Here is a 14,498-nt window from a genome sequence, read left to right on the forward strand (position 1 = left end):
TTTGGTTTTGTGTTGTACGCTCTAGAAACGAATTGTATTACATTTCTATCACGGATAAGTCCATTGGTTATTATCATCATCATCATTATTATCATTATTATTATTATTATTATTATTATTATTATTATTATTATTATTATTATTATTATTAATAATAATAATAATAATAATAATAATAATAATAATAATAATAAGATTGAGGGGAAAAGTTAACATAAATACTTTAGCAAATTGTTCCCTATGATGGAATCTTGGACGTATGCTGCTGTGTTGATAAATCCACTTTTTCCATATTAAGATCATCTTCATGTGCGGTTAATAATAATATATGGCCATATCACATGTATCCGCTAATTACATTTAGAGTCCATAATATTATATCTAATATTAGGTTATGGCAATTAATTTAATACATTTATGTGGCCTAGATATATAGACCTCTATCAGTGCGGTAACTAAATCGTGTTTGTGGCAATAGGAGCCGGGACTGGAGCCTTTGTTTGCGTGTGGATGATCAATCTAATTAACGAGGGGGGTACAATACGGCGCCAATAAATCCCAGGCGGGATGGGGGGGGGGGGGTGTGTGTGGAGGGAGTTAGGGGTGGGGTGGAGGTGATAGTGGAGTTAAAGGGAAATACCTACATTAGGGCGATGTTACAGAACAGCTGTACTCTGGAGAAAAAAACAAAAAACAAGTGGGTATTTGAAATTTTTTTTGCCAGAAAACTCGTCCTTCAAATATTGATCGATTAAAATGAGTGTCTTCTTGGCAAAAACTCTCAAACCTGGGACTTCAGAATACGACAGAAAGCAGCTCAGGTAAGAATTGTTTTGCAACTTCAAATGTGGATGAATTAGAATAAGAGGCTGTCAGAAAATATAAACCGGAGAATTTGTACGAGTCTCAATTTTGAGATTTAAAAAAAAAAGTTAAATGTCGAAATAATTGATTAGAATTTGGATTTATAGAACAAACTTGCAAAAAAAAAAAAAAAAGGTAGGGGTCGTTTCCTTTGATTTGCGGCAGATATAGCGAATTCTATCACCCCATTTGTTCAGCATTTACACTGAAGGTATAATGCGAGATGTGGAAAACGATGTCAGGAGAAGTAATTACAACGAACCTAAAATGCAAGGTCTACCCATAAAAGATCTGAGGTACGCAGACGACACTGCACTATTGTCCACAACACCGGGGGGACTAGAGAATCTAATAACATCTGTAAAGGAACATAGCGAGACCAAAGGCCTTAAGCTGAATATAAAGAAGACCAAAATCATGAATACTGACAAATGCAAAACAGATGCCATCATAAAAATCAATGGAGAAGAAATAGAAAGAGTAAAGAATTTTGAATATCTTGGAGCCAGGATTGAGTACAACGGGAAATCGGCCCCAGAGATCAGGAGGAGACTAGCAATGGCAAGATCAAAGCTAGAAAAGATGAATAATATCTGGAAAGGGCAGTGCATTCAAACAAAAATCAAAATCCTCAAAAGTGTTGTTTTCCCAACTGCAACATATGGATGCGAAGCATGGACTATCAGCAAAGCAGAGAGCACAAAGATCACAGCTTTTGAAATGGCATGCTACAGAAAAATACTCAGAATATCATGGACTGAAAAACAAACAAACAAAGAAGTCCTGAGAAGGATCGGAATAAAATCACCAATTCTTCTTCAAACTGTAAAGAAATTGAAACTAAACTATTTTGGCCACACGACTCGCCACGAATCATTAGAAAAGCACATTCTGCAGACAAGGGTAGACGGCAAGAGAGGAAGAGGTAGACCAACAAGAAGCTGGGAACAAGATATATGTGAATGGCTGGGAATGACAGCAACTCAAGCAAGTAGACTGGCGGAAAACCGTAATCTGTTTCGCAAGAAAGTTCGGGAAGCAACGTCCTACGCAGGATCAGCTGACTAGATGATGATAGCGATTTGTGCATAATTTGGTGTTATTTGTTATAATTTCTAGATGCCCTCTTTCGTGACCCAATCTCATCAGACAACAATGGGAACCGGGGGTGGTATCAGCTGTCACCCATGATGGACATAATATAGAGAACAACTGCTGTTGAGACCATATAATCTTACTTTTAAGTGTCGCAATGCGACATAAACAATATATTTTTTAAATTTTCCATGACCAGATGATCGTCGGGGGGGGGGGGGGGGGGGGGGGGGGGGGACTTGTATATGCAGTCTTCACTATCTTTTACCAAAAAAATGCGACCACTTGTCTCAAAACGGCCATCAATCTCCATGGACATAAGAGAAAATAATATACTGGGACTATATGTGACCCATCAACTCAAAAAGGTATTAACCCTCTCCTTACCACACAAAAGGTAAATCGTCACACTCGTTAAGATATAACCAACAATTCTGTTGTAGTTATAGCTATAAAAACTCGACACCGTGTTGCAGAGCTCATTTTTTTCTGAACGAAACAAGCAAATACCCGTTACTATTTTGTCTGAAAAAATATATTTTTGTGTTGGGTGAGTAAAACGTTTCGGGTCAATTTCGGAAAATAGCTGGTAAGGAGAGAGTGAAGTCGGGAAGCTTAAGATGCTGTAGATGGAATTTGTAGACAGAAATATGATTCTTAAGTTGAGTCTATATGCTTTATGGAGAAGAATAAATATATTTTAGAGTTCTAAATAGCAACGTTTCTAATTTTTGACCAGTTTAACTATAATTTGACTTTCTAGCACTGGTCCATTCCGACATAATACCGTTTTGAGACGTTGGGTTACAAATGACCTTAAACCGTGGCAGACGCGACTTATAGGTAATTTTTAATACATCTCAATATCAAAATATCATAACTATTATTTACAATTGTTGCCAATTGAATCAAAACGGTAATATTTCAGGCTGTACCCGATGCTTTAAAATGAAAGTCATGCTTGCCTTGTAAATTTTGTGTTAAAATAAGGGATGTCCTGAATGAGAGCGAGTTTTTTTTTTCTTATCGCTTGGCTAAGAAGCTCATAACATTGCCATCCGGAAGTATAACGGATCAACACACAAAACTGTGTGTATCCATGAACGTTTATAGTCTGGTTAATACAGTTCAGTGAGCATTACTCATGAACGCGGATGGCAAAACAAAACAATAACAAAGACCTGAGTGACGTCATCTTCGAACTATCTATAGATAGTATGCAGATGACGTCACTCAGGCCTTTGTTATTGTTTTTGCCATTCGCGTTTGTGAGTTGTTCTCACTAAACTGTATTAACCAGACTATAAAAGTTCATGGTTACACAGAGTTTGTGTGTTGGTCCGTTATACTTCCGGATGGCAATGTTGTGAACTCCTTGGCCAAGCGCATTCTATCTATAAAAACAGAGAAGAGCGGACGGCAATGTCTGTATTGTGGATTGGGCTTGTATTGTTTTTGTTTTTGTTTATTTTCTTTCTTTTTTTTAACCTCAGGATTGAGAGACACACAACGTTTGTCTTCACTTTGCCAGTTTAGTTTTAAATTCTTCTTATATATATACATACATACACACTAAACATATGGATATTGACCGTAATTGGAAAAATAAATAAATTGATAAATCAAAAAAAAATACAACTAAGTAGATTAATTAAAAAAAAGAGATAAGATAATTTAAGACCTATATTAAAATAAATAAATATGAATGAAAACAAGTAAATACAAAACAAAATAACTAAATAACTTGACAAATAAATAAATAAATAATAAATAAATAAATAAATAAATAAATAAATAAATATTGATTTAACATAGCTTCATAGCCCTGGTACACCCATAGATAGGGGAATTTAGACAGTAATCAATACTATCTACATAGTCGCTGCCTATAATTATGGGTCATCGCACGGGTCACAATGTAAACACTTATCATTGATGATGGTTTCAATGGCATTTTGTGATAAAAATGATGATAAATAAAAATAATAATAATGATAACAATAATAATAATAACAATAATAATAATAATAATAATAATAATAATAATAATAATAATAATATAATAATAATAATAATAATAATAATAATAATAATAATAATATAATAATAATAATAATAATAATAATAAAAATAACAATAAAATAATAATAATAATAATAATAATAATAATAATAATAATAATAATAATAATAATAATAATAAAATAATAATAACAATAATAACAATAATAATAATAATAATAATAATAATAATAATAATAATAATAATAATAATAATAATAATAATAATAATAATATAATTATTATCATTATCATGATCATCATTATCATCATCATTACTATTATTATCATCATCACCTTCATCATCATTATCATCATCATCATTATCAAGATCATCACTATAAATAATATTTAAGAAGGTGACATGTGTGAGAATAGAATGCTTTTGAAGTCAAATCCTCGTTTTCTGCCAGCTATATAGCTGAAGTAATCATGTCGCCCATAACCTGTTCGAATAAGTTTAACTACACTAGACACTGCTTTGCCAGCCGTAAGGGTGAGCATTTATATAGAAAAAAATAGAGATTTTATATAGATTAATTACCATTAACTGTGCTCAAAGTGATTTACAAAGGGTCCCTGACCAATAGCAACACATAACATGTAGAAACGAGACATGACGCCTGTTAGCCGATTTCACAATTTTTTTTTCCGACAGAGACAACGCTGACAACGACCAAGTTTATACCTGTGTACGGTGAGAAAATGTGAGTAAAGAGCCTTTTCCAAGGACTCAACTATGAGCCGAGCAAAGCTTGAACCCAAGACCTTCCTATCCGAAAGCGAATGTCATACCAAAAGCCGCAGTTTAGCATACTTTTATCTCTTAAAAGGAGACAATACTGACACATACATACTGAAAAACTAGTTACAGCGCCAAGCATAAACAGCTTTAAAAGCCAAATTGACAGTTTCCTGCAGGATCTAAAATACAGCACCGATTTCCCATTGAAGCCAGCCTTTCGACCTCCGCAAGTTGGTGGAGACCGATTCAAAGACCATCAACGAGCCACCGGCCCTCTACGATGAACTCATACGCCTACTCATACATAACCACAAATACGCTCACACAAGACAAAGAAAATATCAAGGATAGATACATACCGAGACATGGCATCCAAGGATAAACTCCGAATAGAAACTGCCATTAAGAATATAACGTGCAAGAAATTAAGTACACAGTTAAAAATAGCTCCAATCTGAACACACTTCCTTTTCTAATTTACCATTTACCCTGCGTATGATATTATTCCACAAGGAGGTTTACGCAGTACTTCACAGATACAGAGACAGAATGATCTCTCTCTCTCTCTCTCTCTCTCTCTCTCTCTCTCTCTCTCTCTCTCTCAAGCACACACAATAAATGACACAAGTAAATAAGAAAATAACAAATCACAAAAACTCAAAGCGAGGTAACAATTAAAGAAAATTAAAAGAGAGAGAATTCTAATTATAATAAAATATCAAGAACTAAAAAAATTAATGAGTATTTCTCACCTATTCCAATTGAGAGGTTTGTTTAATATAATATCTGCCATAAATAACTGAATACGTAGTCACAAGTGAACATGTAGAAAACCAAATCAAACGACGATTGTTTGTCAATACCTCATAATTGATGGTTGTGATGAATTCGATGGCCACAGGTTTCCACAATGATTACTGATAACCGGGCCATGCTCCATCTCAAAAGACAGTAACTACACATTTCTGACCCATCGTATCTGAACGGTATTATATCGGGATGAATTGGACCACGCCATAATTAAAATAGAATTAGAATCAGAAAACGAAATTTGAGGGGAAGGGGTAATTCTTTTTTCTTTTTTTTTTTTTAAAGTTTTTTATTATTAATGTTTTTTATTTCTTTTTTTTTCTTTATTTTTGTTTGTTGTAAAGTGAGAACTTGCATTTATAGATAGAATGCGCTTGGCCAAGGAGTTCACAACATTGCCATCCGGAAGTATAACGAACCAACACACAAACTCTGTGTAACCATGAACTTTTATAGTCTGGTTAATACAGTTTAGTGAGAACAACTGACAAACGCGGATGGCAAAAACAATAACAAAGGCCCGAGTGACGTCATCTGCATACTACCGAGTTATAGTTGCTCACCGAACGGACACCGAACGAACGACTTACCGATCACGTGATCAGTTTTTTCTCGCGTCCTCTCGTCTAATCTCGTCACTCCGGAATAGAAAAAGGAGGCGGAGCTTATATGATATAACGCAATGAAAGTTCTGTCCGATGACGGGTGGGGGGATATCACCTCTCCAAAACTGACCTTATTATATGAGATCTTGAGATTCTTATCCAATCATCAATTGCTCGTTTGACAGTTCGCTTGTGAACAGTTAGGAGACCATCTCTTGATTTATGGGCAGGCGGCTTTGCGTAAAGGCGGTGAGTGTTGTATACATCAAAGAGTACCGCTGACCGATGGGTAAATAGTGATTGTGTAACCAAAAGCCCTGCCGACTCGACTGCAAGGTCTTGTATGTAATAGTTGCGTCACCATATCAACGCTCAGGAATTAATTAGTGAGGACTCTCAGTATATATATATATTAAAAAAAAAAACAAACAACGCTTTTGAATCACACGAGATACATCAGTGTGCTCGTCGCAATGAGAATTGAAAAATGAGATAGAAATCAAGAAAACCGACCGGAAAATAAAGAAACTATCATTAAATTTAAAAAATTGAGCAATATTTTTTTCAAAATCAATCTACTAGAAACATTTTTTATTTCTAAACCTATTTTTGTGAAACAAAGATAAATGTTTCCTTTTTGCAAGCTGATTCAACAATGTGGTTTTCAAATTTATCGTATACGTAATCATTTGGAAGCCCCGAGAAAGGTATTTTTGTGTAATCTCTTTCACACACACGCGCGCGCACGCACACACACAAACACACACACACACAAACATATACAAACAATACACAAACAATACACATCCCTGGTCATCTATTGCCTATATTATTAATGTTAATATATACATCCCATGCTGATTGTCACTACCCCCCCCCCCCCAACCATTTCACCATCCAAGTACCAGCGGCCTTTTCTCTTTGATTTCGTATCATGGTCTACCCGAAGCCAACACCTCGATCGTTTGTGGGTCAAACCCCCCCCCCTCCCCCTCCCCCACCTTCGCCGTTATCATGTATAATTTTCTCTCTGTATAGAGCGCCACGTGCACAATTATATACTATTGAATGACACTGACCTTGCCCCTCCCTAACACAAGCAACAGCAACCCAAGCTATCCTCTATCACGTGACCTTAGATCCGATGCTGCATACCGCTTGAGAGTCTTCACTATCCAGATCTCGTTCATGGTCACGTGAGAAGGCTATATCCGTTCGGGTTCGGCGTTCGGCGTCTCGTTCGACCCGATTTCGTTAAAAGCCTACTATCTATTCTCCAACATAAGGAATATAAATTATTAGTACAAAGTTTCATATTTAATTTATGGCCGTGTATACATTATTCAGCACCTACATTACTCCGACAAAACATTGTTTGCAGACGGAGGGTAACAAATATCTACACGATTATTTGTCTATGTATATATATATATATTATATATATATATATATATATTATATATATATATATATATATATATATATATATATATATATATATATATATATATATATAGAATGCAAATTGTCACTCACATTTTTTGTGGCCGAGACGATTCGTTTCTGTCTTTTACACGTCTTCAGTCGGCGTAATCCATTGTAATGTCCGTAGAAAAGTTCTTACTCCAAATGTGAGTGAAAATTTGCATGCTATATTAGCTCTAACCATCATTATCGAGCACTTTCGTACCTACGAGTACCCACCAACACTCATATATATATATATATATAATATAATATATATATATATATATATATATATATATATTATATTATTATGTGTGTGTGTGTGTGTGTGTGTGTGGCGGGGTGAGAGAGAAGAGGAGAGAGAGAGAGAGAGAGAGAGAGGAGAGAGAGAGAGAGAGAGAGAGGAGAGAGAGGAGAGAGAGAGAGAGAGAGAGAGAGAGAGAGAGAGAGAGAGAGAGAGAGCGGGAGAGAGAGTGTTATATTTTTGGTTTTTGTTTTGTTTTGTTTTTTTTGTTTTGTTTTGTTTTGTTTTTTGTTTTTTGTCGTTTGCCTTTTTAAATATTTTTTTTATTGGTGTTTTATTAATTATTTTTGTTTTGTTGTGTGCATGGTTGGATAATTGGCTAACTTGTAAATTTATAAAATTGTAGTATCGATCTTTTGTCATAAAATCCCTGCATAATGATATTATATTATGAGAACGACAGTAAGAATACCAATACATGATAAATTGACTTTAACGTGGCACATACAAGCTTGCAACACTTTATCCTCAAAATATCTGATACGTATCACAATTATTTAATTCAGTCGTTTTAAGTCATAATCTTTTAAGAGTATTTATTTATCTGAAAATCCATTTATTCACCAATTGATTTATATATTTAATTTATCGACTGCTGCATACACTATTTATTAACTTAAAAAAACAAAAAACAGATTGCAGTAAATGTCACTACTTATGTTGATTTTGTTTGCCTTTGACCGACATGTTCGTATATGCAGGTCTGACATCCGACCGCAATTATGGGCTTAGTTTAACATTGTTGTAACGAACAATAACAATATTTTGCGTCTTTTTTGTGTGTTTTTTGTTGTTGTTGACATTTTCATTCCAACAATGATCCCATAATAGATTCGGTTCTCAGACCTGAAAATAAGTGCACGTTGGCTTTGACGAAATCACATTATATCAAAATGTTATTTTCGGTTAACGAATTTTATTCTATACAGAACTAAAATACAAAGCCATAATGTAAAAAAAAAAAAACAAAAAAAAAAACAAAAAAAAAAAAACAACAAAAACAACTGAAGCCGATTGAAGTAGAAGAAATAAAACTCACTGTTTTCAATGCTGGCATGAATTTTAACTTAAATATTAAAAAAATCAATTTCAAGCATCGTGTTAATCCCGACTTTGTACCGTTTTGGGCCGAAGGGTCACATATTAAGAATGGAAAGTCTCTGCCATTAAGCCCACGATTCCGGAGTTTATCTCAGTTTCTATAGCGTGCAACAGACAATAATAGTTGCTTGCTACCCTTTGGATAGGGCTCTAGTTTATCGCAAAGTACTTTCGGCCAGATCTAACAGACCCAGCTACCCATGGGGTGGGGGCTTAGAAAAAAAATCGATGTGGATCCTCTTGTGTGTGAAACGATTACGCAACCAAGCTATTGGGACCCTCCGGATAAGGTAAATCGTTTGAGCAAATGTTACTTAATCATTGAGGAATAACATTGATGCAAAAGAACAACTATCAAGAATTCTAAAATCATGTCATAACCTTTAACTCTCTTTTTATCAACGTTTATCATGATTTTTTCGACTCTGTGTTTGTGTGCGTGTGTGTGAGTGTATGTGTGTGTATGTGTGTGTGTGCGTGTATATATATATAATAATATATATATATATAATTATATATATATATATATATATATATATATATACATATATATATATATATATATATATATATATATATATATATATATGTGTGTGTGTGTGTGTGTATGTGTGTATGTGTATCAGCGCTTGTAAATGGGTGGGTGCATACCTTGGAATAAAAATAGATGGAAGGAGGATGACGTCATAATACTGAAGCCAATCGTTGGCCGCTTCCGCCATATTGGGAAGACCAAAACATTCCTTCGTTACGGCCATAGTTACGGTGATTCACTTATCGGTGGAAATCCGAATCGCGATGATCAGTGGATGTTAAGAACAAAGGGGGGTTGCAAATTCCTTCTAGTGGAGTTATTTATGTCTGTTTAATTTCTGAAAAGCATTTCAGAATATATGTTGCAACTGTAGGTCAAGATCATTTTCATTTCAATCGATATGATTGCCATAAACTTTTGCTAAGCATCATGAACTTCATGATGAAGTCTTTCGTCAATAAACCCGTTTTTTCTACATTATTTCATTCTCATATGTTTGATCATGAGGGGACTGAGAATCATTTGATTCTTCTACTAAAAGCAATAGCTGAGAAATATATTCAGGTCAGGTAATTCTATGCTGGTAAACTGTACAGTGAACAATTGAAAAAGAAGCTAATGTGTAAAAGCCGTCAAGTTCTTAACAAATTCATTTTATTTACAGGGCAGTAACAATGTCATCATTAACTTGTGTGATTTTTTTAAAGAGGCAAAAAATGTTTGTGTATAACTCTTTCCTGGCTAGGCTGGATTTCACGTCAAACATCATTCCATCCGCTACAACTTTCACCTCGAGCACTCGGAGGGCTCGAGTCGCATCACAGGGGCTAATTTCTGAACTGTAGAGGATTGAATGATGAATGACGTAAAATCCAGTCCGCCATGACAGACTTCTGTAATAACTATTAATGATGAACTAGTAATGAAATTGCTGGGATTTTTGTTTTATTTTGAAATCTTAGTGAATTATGATCAAACAATGAACCTTTTTGTGTGACCCTGATATTTTGTGTAATAATGTCTTCTTTTTTTTGTCACTTTACACAAATAAATATAAAATGTAAATAGCATTTTGTGACTTAATTTTTGATGAATTATGGTAATTCATAGCTCTAGTAGCGGGGGTCCCGTTAGTTCAGTTGGTAGAGCATTGGACTGTCACGCCAAAGGTCTCGGGTTCGAGTCCCTTTGCAGTAAGAATTTTTATCCGGTTCCCCCTGTCCACCCGGCAGCAATTGGGTAGCTTACTCTACTACTGCTATAGCTGCAGTGGTACGTCCACATTTTAAGTTGTCACCATTAACCCTTTCATGGCTAGGTTTGAGTTGAACCGAACCAAAACCAACGTACGTTTGTCTACACATGACTGACTTATGCAGTTTCACCTAGAAATAGTCCATGTGATGCGACTCGAGCGCGCTTTAGACTAATCTGTGATGAAAACTGTACAGGATCGACTCATATTTGACGTGAAATCTAATCTAGCTGTGAAAGGATTAAGAATTGTGGTCGTGTAGTGGTGGCCTGGTTTTAAATGTGATTCCTACCCCGAAACTTTGTGCTGTAAGAGTCAGCTAAAAGTGGTGGGTGGTTGGGAAGGCCTCCTGCATTCTTGCAGGAGATGTATGCTTTCTTCTACTTTTATCCCCTTATCTTTTGTAACGTCTGCTTTCTGCACTTGTCCTTGACCGAAATAGCTCGGTTGTGGTTGGGTTCATGTGGGGTTTTTCTGCTTTTGAGGAATATGACGCGGCCGGGAACCGAACCCCAGACCTCCTGGTTACGAAGCCAACGTTCTAACCAACTGAGCCACTGTGACCAGTAACAAGTAAAGATTGGTACCGGATGACCGAATGGTCTACTTGCTGGAGATAAAAAATATAGAGTGAGTAGATGTGACTCATATATAAGGGAACAACACAAAACAAACAAAGGTCTACTTGCTGTTCTCTCTTCTTGGCCAAGCGAAATATGCCGTCTCGTGGCACGCAGGTTCGATTCCGATCGGATCCACTTCTTATTTTTCGATATCTTTAATTCGAGCTTGCACTTCCATTACTTTCTGTGCGGTTGTTTGATATTTTACAAGTGTTTACTCATACTCATACTCCTCCCTTTTTCCTTATATTCATGTCATAACCAACAAGCAAAGCAAATCTAACCGTGCGTAGTGATAGTGCTTTGGCTTCAGAATTGAACGAAGAAAATAATTTAATTAATATTGCCTTTGCAAGGTATTTTACAACATCATAATGACTAAATTCCCTTAATCGGCAACACAAGATGATTTCCATCACTCAAGTCTATAGTTTCTATGATAAACAATCGTTTCCTGGGCTTTTCAATATGGCGGTTAAGCTCCGCCCACTGGCATCAACTTTGCGACTGCGCGAACGAAACCGCTTACCTTCCATGTATTATTATTCCAAGGTGCATACTATGTGAGTTGAGTGTATCAACAAATCTCTCTATGTATAGATAGTTCGAAGATGACGTCACTCAGGTCTTTGTTATTGTTTTTTGCCATCCGCGTTTATGAGTAATGCTCAATGAACTGTATTATCCTGACTATAAAAGTTCATGGATACACACAGTTTTGTGTGTTGGTCCGTTATACTTCCGGATGGCAATGTTATGAGCTTCTTAGCCAAGCGCATACTATCTATAGGTATCCCAAATTGTGAGTATATCTAACATTACCCGATTATTCACTCTATGAATATAAAATGTTATCGTCATCGTCACCATCACCACCACCACCACCACCACCACCACCATCATCATCATCATCATCATCATCATCATCATCATCATCATCAACAACACTATCATTATCATCATCATCATCATCATCATCATCATCATCATCATCATCATCATCATTATCATCATCATCATCATCATCATCATCATCATCATCATCATCACTATCACCACCATCACCAAAATCATCACCGTCATCATCGTTAACGCAATGTTTGACATCATTTCATTTGTTAATGAATCTATCGGCCAATCCATCACATAAACACATTAAATCTTTATCATCACGCAAAGACCCCATCTGTAAATGACAATGACGGAGAATTTCACAATCCCTTGGAATCAAACGAGCATGTGGAATTATTCAATCGACTGAAATCAATTCAACAACAACAAAAATCCTAACGTTCTCCACTCAGATTTCGAACCAATCAACAGGCTCGGATTTGCTATGGCAACAACATTAAACTCTAAGCCAATTTCATGTAAGCTTAGATTTGTTATTCGATGTATAGACAAAGATGTGATCTAAAGCCAATGATATTGCTAGAATAACAATTGCCCTGGGCAATGTCTCGTGAAATGTAAAATTAAATAAAAAATTTCATTTCTTTTTCATTGTTTTTCTGGACAGATTATGATAATAAATAATACTTTATTTGCATCCTTTCGTAAATCATATATAGTCGTGTTGTAAGTGATAAAAATCCATTAACTAATATTTGTAACCATAATATGATAAAGCATTAATTAGACAGTAGTAAAATCAAATGTATATTGTAGGTCTTTAGTATGAAAAGTGTTATAAAACTTTTTGTCGATAAAGAGGAAGCCCGAAACGTCCATCTATCTGTTTTCGTATATTAAATTGAAACTTACATTCAATTTCACATTGTTATTTATTTTTTCGAGCAACATTTACATTAAATACTTTGTGGAACGTATGACACATTATTAAAACAAAATTCTTCCTAGCAATGATTTAAAAATACGAATGCAATGCTAAGCATACCTACACACAATATAACGAAAGAGTGAAAATGGAGAGGCTTCGTATTGGAACAATACAGACAATGGGCATTTCGGGTACAAACCCTTGGTCAACACAATACACAAATTAACGTGGAAAACAAATAAAATAAAATTCAAAATAACTTGTATCGTCTGTACCCAATGACTACGAAGCCTCTCCATTTTCACTCTTTCGTTAGTAATTTCACGATCACAGGCTGCTTCAGGCAGCCCCTACCGTTTTCTGCTACAAACACTATTATTGTAAATCTGCAGAGACATTCGTTTCATCGGCTAGATATATATGTCGGAACATAATAATAATCCTTGTTAAACAATTCACAAATATTTGCAATCACCAATACAATATTCTCGTTGTTTACATTATCCAGCAACAACAAGAAGCACAAACAAGTAGAACCTGCCAACTACTACGAATATGTCGTAGAATTACGGATTTTTGGCTCCAACCGACAATTATATAAAGATTTTTGATTCAATAAATCTTCTTGAAAACAAAGTTATGTTGTCGTAGCTAGCATATAAGGGTGTTAAAAACAATATCTTGACATATTAATGACAAGTCGGTAATAATTACTCGTAGTTCTAGTGTCTAATATGTGAACTCCGTCCTTATCAGCCATTTCCAGAATTGTCCCCAAAACTTCACACCCAACTAACACAAAAATATATTTTTATCACCCATACACAATATCAGTAAAGTTATTGCGATACATAGATAATTTCTTTAGCAAAACCTGCTCTACAACTCACTGTTCATTTTCTTTAAATTTTATGATGAACAAAAGAAATTTGAATAAGACAAATATTGGTTGTATCGTAACGAATGTGACGATTTTTCTATAGTTGGTAAGGAGAGGGTTAAAACCCCTGAAAACTACGATTTCTTTTCAAGTCCAGGTAGGCAGGTCTGCAATGGTCTGACACATTTCATTTATATAACGTAAATGTTGCTGCTTGAAGCTCAAAGAAATAAATAACAATGTGAAATTGAATGTAAGCTTCAATTTAATATACGAAAAGACGCGGGTTTCCCCTTTATCAACAAAACAGGGTGAATGAAAAACTACAGACGAATGAGATAATGTAGTAGTGGCGTTGTTAAGCTGAATCATCT

General features: G+C 35.1%; 1 protein-coding gene across 1 annotated transcript in view; it reads right to left on the minus strand.

The window, feature by feature from the left end:
* Positions 1-14,498, minus strand: part of LOC144964270 (multiple C2 and transmembrane domain-containing protein 1-like) — a 251,907-nt gene that overhangs the window by 183,870 nt on the left and 53,539 nt on the right. The gene's annotated exons all lie outside the window — the stretch shown is intronic.

The sequence above is a fragment of the Berghia stephanieae genome, chromosome 2 (genome assembly GCF_034508935.2).
Source record: "Berghia stephanieae isolate SIO BIC M18660-M18661 chromosome 2, UCSD_Bste_1.3, whole genome shotgun sequence".
In the NCBI taxonomy this organism is placed as follows: Eukaryota; Metazoa; Mollusca; class Gastropoda; order Nudibranchia; family Aeolidiidae; genus Berghia; species Berghia stephanieae.